Below are 16,460 nucleotides of genomic sequence, written 5' to 3'. Positions count from 1 at the left end.
GACAAAGCTAGTCTTTATGCTAAGCTAAGCTAACTTGCCTTCGGCTCACCGTGATCCTTGAGAACAGATAGTATCTGATCTTTTAATCTTCGCAAGAAAGTGATTTAGCACATTTCCCAAAAATACTGACTAATGCACTTACGTTAAAACAGCACAACAGGGAGTTATTTAGTGAGGCGGATCAATGTGGTATATCTTCAAGAAATCTACACGACTTTATCATTAATGAATGCTGGCTCTCCATCCCTGAAATGATGATTGCTCCATCTTTTACGAAGATATCACTGGAGACTTGGTGAGATGGAAGGAAATGATAGAGTGAGTAGGACTGGACAGAGAGGAAGACGGTAAACATTTCATGGAAAATAGGGAGGAGTGGTGATTAATTGAGGGGGTCAAGTACGCTGAAAGAGAAGATGGCTGCTTGTTGATGCTTGCAGCTAATGGGGAAAGTCAACAAGACAGTAATGGAAAAACACAAAGTTGATGATTTGTTTTGAATGCTTCCTGTCAACAGAAGTGCTACTGTGCATCTGTTTTGCTCGGATTTTAAAGGGAGATATTTTGGCCAGACAGAAGGATTAAGAGTTATTCTGTTTAACATCGGAGCATTTTCCAAGCTAATACACAGCAGACCACTTCATCCAAGGCAGTGGCATTGAAACACCTTTTATACTCCGTGTTGGCCTTCTGATCTAAAGTTTTCATTTAAGTAAATAGCCATTCATAAGTGTGGGTTTACTTGAATATATCAAAGAGAAATAGCACTGCAAAGGTAGACTTTGGTATTTTGAGGACAAGAATTCTAGCAACGAGACGGTAGGCCTATGCGTTATCATAGAAACTATATGGTTCATAATCAGATTGCAAAACTTTCGGCTGGAATTGTCTTTCTTGTGGGTATCTTTTCTTTTAATCTTCTGTCACCTGGGACACGCAATCCACTGATACAGGAATAATAATGTGTCTTTGGGAAAGGGATTTAAATTGTGAGGGGGTAGAGGATAAGGAGTAAATCCCAACATCCCAAACTTAAGTATTCAAGTGACAGTGACAGGTTTAGCGTGACAGAGCCTTAAATTCATTATGATATTTATTCTCACTCTCTGTCTCTCCTCATTTTTCACTTTCCCAGCACCCCCGTTGGCAAGCTACAATAAAAAGTAAGTAAAGTGCACTATGAAGCTTTCCCTTTTAGAAATTATACATATAAACTTGCATGGCTGTTCTAAGAGTTGCAGCTCTAGACTCTCAGCTCCATCTTTCCCCCGCCCTCTGCAGCACTCAGGTCTAATGAGTTGAAACAAAAAGGAGACCAACTGCTGACGTGAGTGGATGAGCATTAGCCTGAACCAGGCCTCATGCAGACCCACTTATCTGTAAATCACCTGTGTTCTGCAGACCGTATGGCCAATTACATTGAGCTAAAGCAGTACACCAGAAACAAATCAGAGCACAGTGTTGTCATCCACTTATTCCCCGATATAGAGAGATTTCCTGTTATTTTATTGAACTTTTATCTTATAAAGGATAACCTTATTAGGATGTAATGTATTTTTCAAGATCTGGCTTTTTCCTCACTTGCCCTGCTTGGGTCAAACCTTTCTGCAACCGGGAAGAGGGAATAGTGTGTATGTGTCTGATTGTATGTGTGTGAAGCTTCTCCAAGTCATTATTCTTTTAGTCTAATATTATTTAAGGTTTTTTAAGGTTTACGGCACAGCACTGCTGGGCATCAATTGATTCTCCGCATGATTTTTTCCAATAAGAAATGACGTCCACGGTGACGTCCACTTTCTACTTTCTGAGGTCACAGGGCGCATGAGCGAACTGAACTTCTCTCTGCACAGTGAGGTCAAAACGCTTCTGATACAGAATCTGTTTTAACTTTCGAAAAACCCAGCCTTGGTCTGAATCATTAGTCCCCGCGAACACAAAGGAATTGACCGTGGTATTGATTTGCATGTAAGTGGTGGAGATAACATTGACATGACATTATGTCAAGTAATTTATCTTTCGACTTTCCGATAAAATGATTGACAGCAGAAGGGGATTCTCATCGAGGTCCACTAGCCCTCCCTATTCTTTAAAATTATAAAACAGTGCATGGAAGTCAGAGTGTCTGTGCTGATAAATGGACTCTCTCTCTCTCTCTTTGATGTTGGATGCTTTCTCACCAAGGAAGAGTCCATTTAAAACAACCCACCTCCAAAATGCTCCCTTTGAAATATAAGGTAGTAATTATTGATATGAATTCAACAGCGAGTGAAACACGTCAAGCTTATACGCAGCCTTCACTATCATTTTCTTTCAGTGTATTTGCAGGTATGTGTGTATGCACCTGTGCCAACTGCACATTTTTGTGCCCACTCTTCACTCAAATTACACACTTTATTATCTGGTCTCGACAGCCAGCAAATCAAATTTGATTTAAAACAGCAATAGATATAGAATTATGTAGAAAAAAAAGGAAAAATGGAGTCATTTTTTAATTGTTTCGTTGGGGGTTGGTCCAAATCACAACAGGGCGTCTGGAAAAAAGCAGATTGAGAGACGTGTGGCAATGACTAATGTTTTTGTGCATTCAGGCCCCCTTGCTGAAAGCATTATTTTCTCTACAGTTTGAAATCCTTTTTCCCAGGATAATTATCCATTGTAGATGCCCATCCTCAGATAATGACTGCCTCGCTACTGAGCTAGGAAATTAACAGAGACCCTGTGTGCACCAAGCACAATGGAGGAACTGCCCCCCGTATCAGCACTCAGCTCATTTTAACCAAGGAGAGAAATTGGTAAGCTGTTGTTAATACCCCCCTTCTGCTTATAAGGAATAACATCATTTCATTTCATGTATGATATCATCAAAAAGAAAGAGTAAATCATGAAAAATAACTTGTGAGGAGACTTGGTTTATGAAGTGAATGGCAACAGTGCCCCCTTGTGAAGCAGATAAGCAACTTCCTCTGCATTCAGTATCACTCAAACTAAAGACTTTCAATGGCATCACATTTGTCTTTTCTTTTATACACGAAGAAGCTGATTTGTGCGGTTCAGCCTCATACTGTCATCACACCTTAGTTACTTCAGCCATGCTAAAGGGGATTAAGTGATCAGGAAAGATCAGGACTGACACAATGGCTGAGGAAAACGGGTTATGTGAATTGGGGTTATTTTAAGGTACAAGCTTATAACAGTTTGTTGCAGAGAATAAAAGACGGATAAAATAACGGTTTGAATAAAGTGCAATCACAAGCTGGTATTATGTTTATAAGTGCTTTAGTGCAGTGGGGCCTCAGCTTTAATTAGTGAAGAAAGTATTAGCACTTTTGTTTAATACTGTGCTAGTGTTCACATAAGCTTAATTACATGATATTGAAGGCCATTTTTCACCCGCTTGGCCTCTGTGTAAAGTAATAACCACTGGCTAGCAGACTGCTTTTTCATGATTCAATTGATACACTGGCATGGTCAGCTATAGCAATTTACATATATTACACCATCAATCTTTAGCAGAAACTACAAAAAACCATAGGATCCCAAATGATTCTGAATGTTTGGATGGTACCTTAAAAAGGAATAGCTCTTCTGTTTTAATTGTGTAATGACAATACAGCTTTTTATTATATTCTATCCTTTTCTATAACATAAACTGACCTTGCTCAGTGAAGAAGACAGATTATGGAGTAAGGAGTGTATTCTGCTATTCTGTTCACGCTACTTGACTGCGCAACTTACAATTAATAGCTTAGTTACACTCCATAATACCTATTAGCAGATGCTGAAGACTTGTGAACGCAGCAAACTGTTGCCAGCCTGTGAAGTGTTAACCACTAGGAGGGATGGATGACTTGATTTGTGACATTTAAATGATGCACGTTAACACCTAGGGGTAAAACGGCTGCATCAGGGTGACTTTGGCAGTGATCCATTCGTACTACATACGGGCAGTCACCCTGCGCCTCTACGCCACTGCATCAAAAACTAAAATCATTAGAAAGGATTCTTCCATTAACCCCACAATTTAAAAGGATTATGTGCAAATCGGTCTAAAAGGTAAAATAAGGGTGAAACAGCAGCTCTAATAGGATTAGTGAGCGCCAGAGGCATTACCAATAACCTCTCACTTCTGCACATTTCATCGGGTCAACATGTTGATGAGCAGATATGTACGTACTTGATCCTGTACCCTTATCTAAAGTCAGTTAATCCTTAGTTGTCTATGAGGACAACGCTCGCCTTGGCTCTGTGCCCGACACCTTCAACACGGAGGGTGTGTTGATGAATTAAAGCCTTATCAAGCTGTGGCTTAGTGGAGTTGAGCGAGGTACATTAAATCAATACTAATAACCCCCTGAATGTGATTGCGTGGCGTCTCAGTGACAACACCAGCGTCTGGGTGTGTAATGCGTGCTTTGCTCTTTACTCGGTCCACTCATCAGGTGTGTGGGACAGACAGACAACTTTATTGTCCCCATCTAACCTGACAGGCTGTTACTGCAGTCTGACCGCTTGGTGCCAGGCTTATTTATATGCTGCCGGTGCGAGAGATCTCGGGGAGAGCAAATTGCCTCGCACAGAGACAACCATCGCCGCTTTGAAGTGTGAGCATGTGTGTGTGTGTGTGTGTGTGTGTGTGTGTGTGTGTGTGTGTGTGTGTGTGTGTGTGTGTGTGTGTGTGTGTGTGTGTGTGTGTGTGTGTGTTTGCAACCTCACACTTCAACTCTTGCACTACAAGTTGTACGTATTATCGCCAGGGGGAAATACAAACCTGTGTATAGATTGTATTTATCGATGGCAAGGTTATGTTGTCTGTTGTCTGGCAGTGAGCGCAGGAGATTTATTGAGTTCAGCGGGAAGCCATGTTCTTGCAGGTCAACAAGCAGGTCAACGTGTCTTTTTCTCTCTGGTTCACACAGCTCTCGGTGGAGTTGTGATGGCTTCCCCCTGAAGTACAAAGCGTCCCCGCAGTGCCTGACTCCCTGACTTGTGTCCCCTTTCGCAGCGGCAGAGAATGAGGCGGCCATACATCATAGGCCAAGCGTGTCCTCTGAGACAGGGACAGAAAAAAAACCACAGAATCAATACATCTTTAGCTTAAAGCCCTAGTTTTGTGCACTTTCTCTCCTTACCCAAATTCTTCTTGTCCATTCTTCTTTCCACTTCTGTCTTGTCCAGAGTGGCATCATTTATCTGTGTCTGACTCCAACTCGACTGTCAATATTATCTCTATCTGCCCTTCTGCTCGGCCCCAGGTGAACATGCTGATACACGGAGGAGCTGTCAGCCTTGACTTGAAACGGGAAAAAAAAATAGAAAAGCACTTCCGAAATAAAGAAAAAAGACCAAGGCCTGAAGATTACCGAAGGCCATTCAGCTTGTTAGTGCAGCGGCACCTACATCAGAAAAATGCATAGTTAATATTTTGCAGCAGGGCTGAGTGATTCAGGCTCTGGAGGGGCGAATGTTCCCCAAATAGACAGTTTACATGATGGAGGGCCTTGTGTAGTACCCACAAACCATTTCAGACAGCAGTGGAAATGCTATTAGAGAGATAGAAGGAGCACTGGGGAGTAGTTCGTGGTAATTAAACTGGAGCGTCAATGTCACTGCTACCTGTTTACGACCCAACGAGTAGCAGTTTCCTGTGGTGGAGAGGTTTGGCTTTCATTTATTACCAACGATTACCATTATGAAGTCCTCCCATAAGGGATTTGGAATATATTTGGGAAATGGTTCCATAATCTCTCTTGGAAATATTCCGCACAAAAACGATATCGTAGTTGCAGTGGAGTCGTAAAGTACAGTTGAAGGGTTGCTTTTGATCTATTCTGGAACAAATGAGCTAATGAATATTTTAAGAGCAGTGATCATTTGGTAAAAGTAAGCATGTTTTATAACTCATTTGGTAGACATGAAAAATCTCAAACTTTTATAAAAAAAACTCTTAGCTTCTTGCAAAACAACAACTTTCATTTTAAGTTTTACTCCAACTTTTCAGGACATTCTGAAATAAACGTTACCAAGGTTTCAACAATATGGCTCATTACAAATGTAAATGACTGTGGTAAATCCTACATCGTCTGTGTGTTTGTTCAATTTGTGATACTATTATGATTCAACAGTGTCTTTTAAATCTCCAGTGTTGTATGGATTCATATTGGATTCACATTCAGCTGCCTACATCCACCAGTCTGCCAAAAAGAGGCATATGTGCAAATATAGAGCAGGCTTACATAAGAAATTGGATTTTGAGATTGGCAACGTGTGTGTGTGTGTGTTTGTGTGTGTGTGTGTGTGTGTGTGTGTGTGTGTGTGTGTGTGTGTGTGTGTGTGTGTGTGTGTGTGTGTGTGTGTGTGTGTGTGTGTGTGTGTGTGTGTGTGTGTGTGTGTGTGTGTGTGTGTGTGTGTGTGTGTGTTTGTGTCTGTCTGTGTGTGTCTGTGTGTCTGTTTTGTGTTAATTTCTAAATACTTGTTAAATAACTAGTTCATCAAAATCCTTAGGGTCTGAATGCATATTTGTCTACATATTTAATTTGTACATACATGAAGATGTGTATAAGTGCCATCAATGTGTGTGTGTGTGTGTGTGTGTGTGTGTGTGTGTGTGTGTGTGTGTGTGTGTGTGTGTGTGTGTGTGTGTGTGTGTGTGTGTGTGTGTGTGTGTGTGTGTGTGTGTGTGTGTGTGTGTCATCTTTGTTCAGCATCTGGCCATCGTCATTGACAAGGGTCAGTTTCTTGGGCCAGCTGGGTCAACAACATTATCCTCGGCCTACTTATTCAACTGGGTATTGATCTTCCTCCGTGTGTTAATATCGGTGTGGTGTGTGTGTGCGTGTGTTGGGGGGGGGGGGGGGCTAAGTGAAGATAAGAAGGGAGATGGGGCCAGGCCAAGAAAAGGAGGTACGTTCTGGAAGAGTAAATTTGACATAAAATCCAATCAATTGCTGCGGCCCCGTTCCCAGTGTGACAGTCTGCTCCTTTAAGAAGTGAAAACACAAAACTCACATGAGTAATCACGCCGGTTCATTCACTTTGGCAGAAAAAACAAACATCTCTTAATTGTTTTCCTGTAATGCGATATTTAGAGACCTGGCAGGAGATTTATATGACAGTGAATGCAAACACACACACACACACACACACACACACACACACACACACAAACACACACACACACACACACACACACACACACACACACGGACTATCAAGTTTAGGGTGAAATGGAGTACATGTAAATATGACTGTATTTCCTTATAGTTACATAAAAAGATATGTAATCAGATAAATGTTACATTCTTCAACAATGGGGATTACTAGCAGGTTTAAAATGTTCCAATACATTTACAATCCTGAGAAGCACATGTGCACACACTTGTCTCAAACAGGTGAAAGGATTCCAGCTCTATTCTAACAGTTCATCATCGTGGCCTTTAGTTTAAATGAGGCTTTCGGTGGGTGGAAATTGCGCCATTATTTTGTGTTCAAAGGAGAGAAAGAGAAGCAACATTATCTATCAGTGCAAGCTGTGCCTTCCAGCTGTTAATATACTCTCATCACCCAAGGAGTCAACAACTAATTTAAAACAACATTTACAGGTAAATGCTTTTTAGATAAAACAAATGTGTTGTCCAGTACTTGTAATAGGAAGTTGTGCCCTCTGTATTGGCATTGTGTTCTCATTTAGGCTAGTTTCAATCTTCTTCTTTTTGATATTAATATCTTCTTTTCACAGTAGGTGGACAGGACACACAAAAATACTGGTATGCTTTTCTCTTTCATGTATTTGCATTGTATTTGAAACTGAAATACTCCAAAAGTTACGGAAAATAATTGGGAAATATAACTTTCATATTGTGATACTTAGATCAGGCAGCAAATGCTAAGGGTGCATCAACCCATCTGGGGCGCCAAAAATTGGGGAGAAAAAAAGAGAAAAAAGTAAAAAATTAAATACATTTTTTATTTTTTTATTTCATAACAACACAATTTCCCAATTTTGGATCAACAAAGTACATCTTATTATCTTATACTAACAGAACTACACCTATATTGCGTACAGCGCCCATAAACTGTGGCACACCCCCCCCCCAAAAAAATCAATTTGAACTGCCCCAGCCCCAGTAAAAACCAGAGGTTTTAAAAATAAATAGTTTTTTTTTTTAAATAATGGTTTTAGTGTGCAATTATAGGTTTTAATTTTTTATTTGTGTTAATTTTAAATAAATCAAACTCCCTAAAAACGTATAGCTTCTGTGTGCTTTTATTAACATTGGAATTTACTGTGTAAGCGGCCGCGGGGGGGAGAGCTTTAGAGAGCTCTCTCCTGAAAGACTGAGCGGCTCTGATAACCTAGGCTCAGTGAGGTAAAGGTACACCTTTATATGATCATTATAGTTATAAAAAAATAAGAGAATAGATGAAAAACAGGTATAAAATACTATATGACACTACAAAAAAGTTGTTATTAATAAACAAGAATACAGTTTGAAAGGGGAGTGACTTGTAGAATATCCATAAAGAAAAAGGAAATCTGCTTACAGTTCTGTTTCATATCGTGTTGAGAGATGTATCCATAGATCTCCTACTGTTGCTCTCAAAGTGCACCAGATTGAGGCTTTTAACTTCAACATTAAAAAAAAAAATCATCCCGGGGAAGCATGCCTCCCGGACCCCCCCAGAGCAGGTTAGGTCCCCCCCCCCTTAAATCATGTTCAAATGGATAGGATACTAAATACAGTTGCACACATCTTGTGTCCATATCTTTCTGTTTTGGTGGTCATGCCACAACCGTGCACGTGCCTGAATGTGCGAGTCTTAGTGAGTGTCTGCATTTTGGGGGTGGGGGGCACCAGTTAAAATCTTGCCTAGGGCAGCAAATTGTTCATGGCCGGCCCTGGCTAGATAGTTTACGGCATATCTGCAATTATATTGGAAGGAATCATGTGATCACGTTGTTAAAATAAGCCGATAAAAACGTACTTGTTGTTGCCAGTGACAGTGGTACTGGTTGGCCATCATAAATTGCCACCGTAATTGTAACAAAATACTGTCTTAAAGTTACCCTCCCAACCATGCACTCTACACACACTCACACCCAAAAGGGTTGCTAAGGTACACACATCATTGTAACAACCCACATCATTATTGATACCTTGCAACATGGTACAAAACAGATTATTTCAGAGCCCACACTCTTTTCAGATGAAATCATATGTGCACACACTCAAAACAACACACACAATCTGAAAATGCTCAGCGCTGCCTACACATTCCTTTATAAACACAAAGGAAGATGCTTTTGAGGGCAAATAGGATACTAGTCAAATGCAAGGCTTTCTAAGAGTGATCAGACAATAACACGGTGTACTTTTTCCTGGCAGTGCATGTGTGATGAGGACAAAACAACTGACGACAACATCAATAAACCTGGATGTGGTCACTTTGTCACAACTTAAATTACAGGCTTGTATAAAACTTCCAAAACACATAATTACACAAAGATATACAGCCAATGGTACCCACTGAGTATAAAAGGGATGACAGTGTTCTGCGGGCTGATTGCTACAGGGGGGAATATATTAAAGACAAATTGGCACTCCAGGAACACTGAAGGAAGTCTAAAACCATCATTATATCTCCACTAGACATGCCCAGACAGCCAAGAGGAATATTGTTCATTTTGTTCACAGCCAGGAGCTTAGAACGTAATTGTATTATATCGTTATTATATGTGTGAAACAGACTGGAAGTTTTGCTGCTTCTAATTATGATGCAGAAGAGAGTTTTAGTGCAAAATGCCGGACATAGACTGTAAAAGAAATAAGGAAAGAATGATAAGAAATACATGGAGGCAAAACATGACGGATACAGAAAGACAAAGCAGTGATATGGAAGGATGTGCTGGCATGTCAAGTACTGCAGAAACTGCACTGCAGGGTTATAAACCTGCACACCACACTCCTGATCATTTATTCAACTCATCTGTTACATAAATAAACCAAAACACAACAGATCCGCCCCTGGCGTCCTGTGAGAGCCAATGCATTCAGCTGAAGCAGTGAAGCAGGTTAAATCTTCGGCAGCAGAGCACGGTGGGTACCAGCGTGGATGAGTCATCAGCCCACACAGGTTCACATCAATATAATCACACAACTGGACGCAGGATAACTAAAATCTAAATGTCAAGATTCACCTGTTCAAACATTTAGATCGCTTACAGATATTTGCTAAGAAGTGTGGGCAGGGATGATGTGCTTTATGTAGGCATGCAGAGGCAGTAAAGTGGTTTAATGAAATGAATAGCTGGGCATGATGCCAGGAAAAGAGAGTAAGAAACAATAAAGTTAGAGAGAAGTGGATGAAAGGGTGAAAAAACTAAAGAAATAGTTCACAACTAAAGAGAGAGGCTAGCAGCAGAGGCAGGGAAGATGGGAGGCAGGGTTTGATGTTCAGAGTGGGAGGGAGTTCAGGAGGGAGGCAACGAGGATACACTGTGGAGAGAGGGAGGGAGAAAGAGAGTGTGTATGGAGGAATGTGACTGTGTTCAGAGTATGGGAGATGGGACGGACTGACTGTACCGTACCAGGTATTGAAGAGGGGACCTAGAGAGATCATGCAACAGAAGCACACATCTCTTTTTCTGCACAAAAGCATTGTTAACTTGCATTCGACTGGAGGTTTGTCCACACTCAGTGGGAAACAGTGACTGTGACGTGGGGGCAGGCAGACTGTTATGGAGGTAAGTTACCTTCTGTGGGACGTGCAGGAAAGTTGTGGCTGTTCGATTGAATGTGACAAGAGTACTCACAGTGAGTCTGGGTGGCATTACAGAGTTGTGTGATTTGTTAAAGGGGGCTGACTTAACTTGTGGGAAGTTGTTTAGCTATATGTAAGGTACCAAATGAAGGCATGGGTTTATTTTGTTTCCACATTTAGGTATATCCATTTGACTTAGTTGACTGAAAGTTGTTCAGCATGGAGGAAATCCAAGTCCTGCTATTTCCAAAAAAGCTCAAAGTAAAAACTTGACGACATGCCAGCTCTGATTGAAATGTCAACATTTTCTTGTGTTTCTTTGCAGACAACTACCAATCATGAGATTCAGCACAGCCATAACTTGACAAACCATTGTTTTAAAACTAGGGAAATGATAGGGTCTTTATTTAGATGTTGCACTATACACAGCAATTTGAGGAAATGAATGGCGTTGGCCACAGAGCCAGGTAGTTAAAGGTGTTTCAAGCAGGAATTCATGTCCATATATAGGTCCCACCCTGTGATTCTCCTAAATCATTCAAATCATATTCTTATCATTTGAAAGTGTAATTTACACAAGGTGGAGGTCTGTGTGGGGAATGATTCACCTTCATAGTCTCAGGACTGTCACACCTGTGTACAGAGATGTATGTGTTGAGACCTGTGTGGAGCAGGAATTAGCTTACTGCACATTGTGCTGGTGACAAGGTGAATAGGAGAAAAAAAGGCACCTGCTCAGGCATGTTCAGCTTTGCCCTTTACTCTAACTTATTGTGCGAAAAAAACACAAAGAATCACAAGGGGGTGTGGAGGATGAATGTCGCAAGTTATAAAGACAGTAATGTCCCAGCAGAGAAAAGCTGTTTATCTGATGTTAAGTGCAGGATTATATTTGCAATTGTTTCATAATAGCTAACACAGTTTAGTTCCCTAGCGTGTGAGAAACCATCGGAGCTGTCATGACCTGCTAAAGGATGCGCGTCTTAAAATAACTGTCCCAGATACCCAAATGCAGCATCCTTCCACGAGTGAAGACTCTTTCTCAGAGAAATACAGCATCCCACCATCTTTGGGAGTTTTTGCTCTGTATGATGTTGCAAACTTTTCAGTCATGATTCATGTGAACGTTCTCAAAATAGAGGTATATTGTTATGGTATGTGAGTCAGCTCAGCGACTGTGCACAGCAGGTGAGTGACAGACGTGACTTTTGTGAGTTATGACAACTCAAACTGTTGAAAGAACCACACAGAGTTTCCCACCATGAACAATTTAGCATTGCAAGGTCAGGGGGGCTTTTATTATGGAGCTAAGCGCAGCTATCGCATGCAGCACATATTTCCAGCTGCTTTCAGAAAGATATATAGACCCCTTACAGTGAGGTTGTTATGTCTTCTCTTACTCCCACAGACAGATGCACACACACACACACACACACACACACACACACACACACACACACACACACACACACACACACACACACACACACACACACACACACACACACACACACTCACACACACACACACACACACACACACACACACACACACACACACACACACACACACACACACACACACACACACAGGAGGATGGGAGGATGTTTATACTCCAGAATGACAACCTTATCACTGAGTCTTCAGCTTGCAGGGTCAATAGGCCTCAGGAAAGCCTCATTCTGTACCTATGAATGTCCTTCCACAGTGATAACGTATCAAACGCAAACACATAAGACAGAGTTTTAAGAAATGGTGGAGTGACTATGTGAGGAACAGAAAACTTAAGAGAGTTTATGTTTATGTTATGTAAAGCGGCTCTATGCTTATCCGGGTTTTGCCTTTCCTATAGTGTGTTATAGGTTTTTGAGCATGTAAATGGTCTGTAAAGGCTACAATCCCAAACTTCCCTCCAGAGGGAATTTCTCTCCCACACACTTGGATTTGTTTGTTTATTTCCCTTACATAGTGACATCACTAAGTAACGCTTGCGCTTCCATTGGCTAGCGCTCTAACACAACGTACGTGATAAGGGGCGGGACATCTCTTGGCAGTTGACCAATCGCAACAGAGCCAGCCAGCTAACCCCTCAGAGCAGACTGGGCTCTGGTTCCAGACAGAGGGTGAAAAGAGGTGCTGCAGCACGCAGCATGTAGACATGTCAGTAGAGGCACAAAACACCTGAAATGAGCATAACAGGGCCCCTTTAAAAGATGCTTATCTCAAATTAACATTTTGTCAAGTGGGCTCATACAAAACATTGACTAGAATCCAGTGAATAGCCGGTATAATGTGTCACCATCACAACTCTGTGCTTTGACTGCAAGGGTGCCTTTCATGCTGAAAGCTCGATTATTGTACAAATAATGATCCGACACGAGAACGAAGCTTTTATGACAATACATCAAGTTCAATTTCATATTCATGCGGCTGTTTCATCATGCATAAATGACACAGCGTGTTCAAAACAAGTGAAGGATAATGGAAAAGGTAAATATTTGTGGATAATGGATGAGCAATAATTCAAAATGTCTAAAAATACGTCCGTGTGTTACAATACATTCTCACTTGCTTTTTTTAGAGTGGGATAAAAGCCTTACATGTAAATATTTCATGACTGTGGAGTCGGCTGGGGATCTCCTGTAACTTTAAGACACATACGACTCTGTAAAACTATTTTTGGATTGATTCCAGGTCACTGCATTAGTTTAAAGCATTACAGAAAAGTGCATAGACATATTGTAATAAAATAATCAATCGTGTAATCAATCGTGCCGCTCAATAAAAGAATATAAAATAAAATTTAATTTTAGGACTCCTTAAATTCATGAGCATCAATTCCCATCCTTGTCAGAGCACTAAAGGCTTCCATTTAGACTCCATTAAAAATACATTTTCCTCTACACTCCATCTGCCAAGGTTATGCAAATGCCTTTGCTAAAGAAGCACTAGTAGGCCAGCCATATCAACTCAGTGAGCATTGCACACAACCTCTTCATCTATTGAAACCTATGGAGGCTGATTGTTGGGCTGACCTAATGTCTCATTTGGATGCACATAATAGTATCTGAATGCAATCTAATTCATACAAGGGGGTCCGTCACTAAAAGCTAGCTTGGAGTCAAAGATGCGCCCACACGGCTGCCAATAAAAGACACCGAGATCGAATTACAGTTTTTCTCAATCGCTAAACCCACTTTTTAGAATCTAAATTCATTTCTTCAAAACAAGACTATAGCCATCTAAACAGAAACACACTTGCCATAACTCTGAATATCTTTTGCAAAATGCACTTACATGACCAAAACTGAAAATACTGGTCACAAAAAAGAATAAGTCGATCGAAACAGAACAAATTGTCCTCTAATGAGACAAATGTGTTTTCATAACTGAAACTCCGGTCACCATAATAACCCATTCTACCATAACAATATACATTTCTTGCAAAGTGCTCTAAGGCACTCAAAACTAAAAATACCCCTTCCAAAACCAGATACCTTCTCCAAAAACAAACATTTGTCAGCTCATGAGAAGACTATTTGAACAGTCATTACTAAGTGGCACACTAAATACTGACTACAATCATCAATACACAAACCTCAAGCTATCGATATTGGAAACTGAACGGAAAACTGACAAGTTGGGAGAAACAAACTTACATATAGGAAAAACAGAGTCTTACTGTAACTATGCCATTGTTTTTATTGTCTCATTTTCAGAAGAGCACCGTAACAGAAACAAAAGACGAATAGCAATACACTGGAAAAAAATAACATGGGTAAATGATGTAAATCAGCAGTAAAGCAGAGAATGAGATCTATATAACTTTACTGATCTGCTCTTTGGCGTCTGTCTGGCCACATAGCCTCATCTACGTCACAGCGTATGTCTTCCCTTGCAAGGCAGCGTGGGAAATATCTCCTTGCGTGTCGACACCACCCTTGACAGGATTCCGCAGAGATGTCCCGACAGCCAGCATTCATTGCGTCCAAAAGGGGCATTCTGTCATGAGGATGATGGTCATAAACCTTCCATCTCCAGGCAGAGAAGAACTCCTCAATGGGGTTTAGAAATGGGGAGTATGGAGGGAGGAACTCCATGGCCATGTGTGGATGAGCCTCAAACCATGCCCTCACGTCACGAGAGTGGTGGAATGCCACATTGTCCCATATGACCACGTGAACCGACCTCACTTGATCCCTCTCTTCTGGTGGCACAAGTCCGTCATACAGGACATCCAGGAAGGCAAGGACACGTTGCGTGTTATATGCTCCCATTAAAGGGATGTGAGCAAGGACGCCTTGTGTCGAGATAGCCGCACACAATGTTATGTTTCCTCCCCTTTGGCCTGGAACAAAGACTGTCGCTCTTTGCCCAATAAGGTTCCTCCCACGTCTCCTCACTTTGGAGAGGTTGAAGCCTGCTTCATCCACATATACAAAAACATGTGGTAATGCATTGCCTTCCAGCTCCATCATTCGCTAAAGAAAATGAAACAAACAGAGGACCGTTTTACATTACTGTAAGCAGTCAGACATACTAAAAATATAGGCAAGCCATCAGTGTGATTGAGGTCCTTACCTGTACATACCGGTGCCTTAACTCCTTCACACGGTCAGAGTTGCGTTCAAAAGGAACCTTATAGATCTGTTTCATTCTGAGGTGTTGCCTCTTTAACACCCGGTCAATGGTTGCAACACTTATAGACTGAATGTTACTGAAGACATCCTGGTCTGCAATTATTCTGGCCTGAATCTCCCTTAAGCGGATTTCATTGTTGGCCACAACCATATCAACAATGGCAGACTCTTGTTCTGGAGTAAAGGCCTTTCGTCTGCCACCAGAGCGGGGTGCTCTTTCAGTTCTATCAATAAATATTTGAGAATGTTATGTACTGTAATATAAAAACAGTGATCGAAACCTACATCAAAATAGAAATGCATGAAGTGCTGTAAAAAAGGGTTACAGTAGCTTACCTATTTTCGTGCCTGAAGATCCTAATAATGGATGCCACTGTTGATCTCGGTATATTGGGCTGAACCCTTTGGCCAGCCTCACTGAGGGACATGCCATGGTTTATGACGTGGTCCACAATAGTTGCACGGGTGTTGTCCGAAACTACTGTTCGCATTGGTCCCCTTTCAACTCTTCCACCACGCATACGTACAGCCCTCCCTCTTCCTCTCTGAACATGAGGGTTCCCTCTTCCTCTCTGAACATCAGCTCTCCCTCTTCCTCTCTGAACATCAGCTCTCCCTCTTCCTCTCTGAACATCAGCCCTCCCTCTTCCTCGCTGAACAACAGGGTTCCTTCTTCCTCTCAGAGCTCCTCTACCTACTCGATCAGCCATTTTGTTTACACAAACATCTTACTGAAGTGAGGGAGGTCTTTTATAGGATTCTCACTAATTACAATTACTATAGGAAATTCATTGATGTCAGCTGTGAGCAATTCATTTACATGGAAGTGAAGTACTCAATTCACCCCAATACAAAAAAAAACATTTCTCAATGTGCAAAAAGGAAAAGACCACAATTACTGACTGTAAAAATGTTGTATCAGCTATAGCTAATCCTCCCCATATGAACATCTCAAAGACCTATGCAAGTCATATCAACACTATTATAGCTTTACCGGCACCATTTAAAAAAATATTTTAAGTACAGTCATGCAAATTCTATCATGTAAATGTTTTCAATGTA

At 41.2% G+C, this 16,460-nt stretch overlaps 1 protein-coding gene across 2 annotated transcripts in view; it reads left to right on the top strand.

Annotated features, from left to right (window-relative positions):
• Window positions 1-16,460, top strand: part of lzts1 (leucine zipper, putative tumor suppressor 1) — a 38,602-nt gene continuing 22,142 nt past the window's right edge. Inside the window, exons 1-2 of one of the 2 annotated variants that reach the window (XM_079688828.1) lie at window positions 1-318; window positions 1,136-1,163. The gene's annotated coding sequence lies outside the window, so the exon portion shown is untranslated. The remainder of the gene's footprint in view (window positions 319-1,135; window positions 1,164-16,460) is intronic. The other variant, XM_079688829.1, reaches the window with a different exon arrangement.

The sequence above is a fragment of the Notothenia rossii genome (assembly GCF_949606895.1).
Source record: "Notothenia rossii genome assembly, chromosome: 6".
NCBI classification, from domain to species: Eukaryota; Metazoa; Chordata; class Actinopteri; order Perciformes; family Nototheniidae; genus Notothenia; species Notothenia rossii.
Note: the sequence above shows the minus strand (reverse complement) of the source record. Positions and strands in the feature narration are given on the sequence as shown.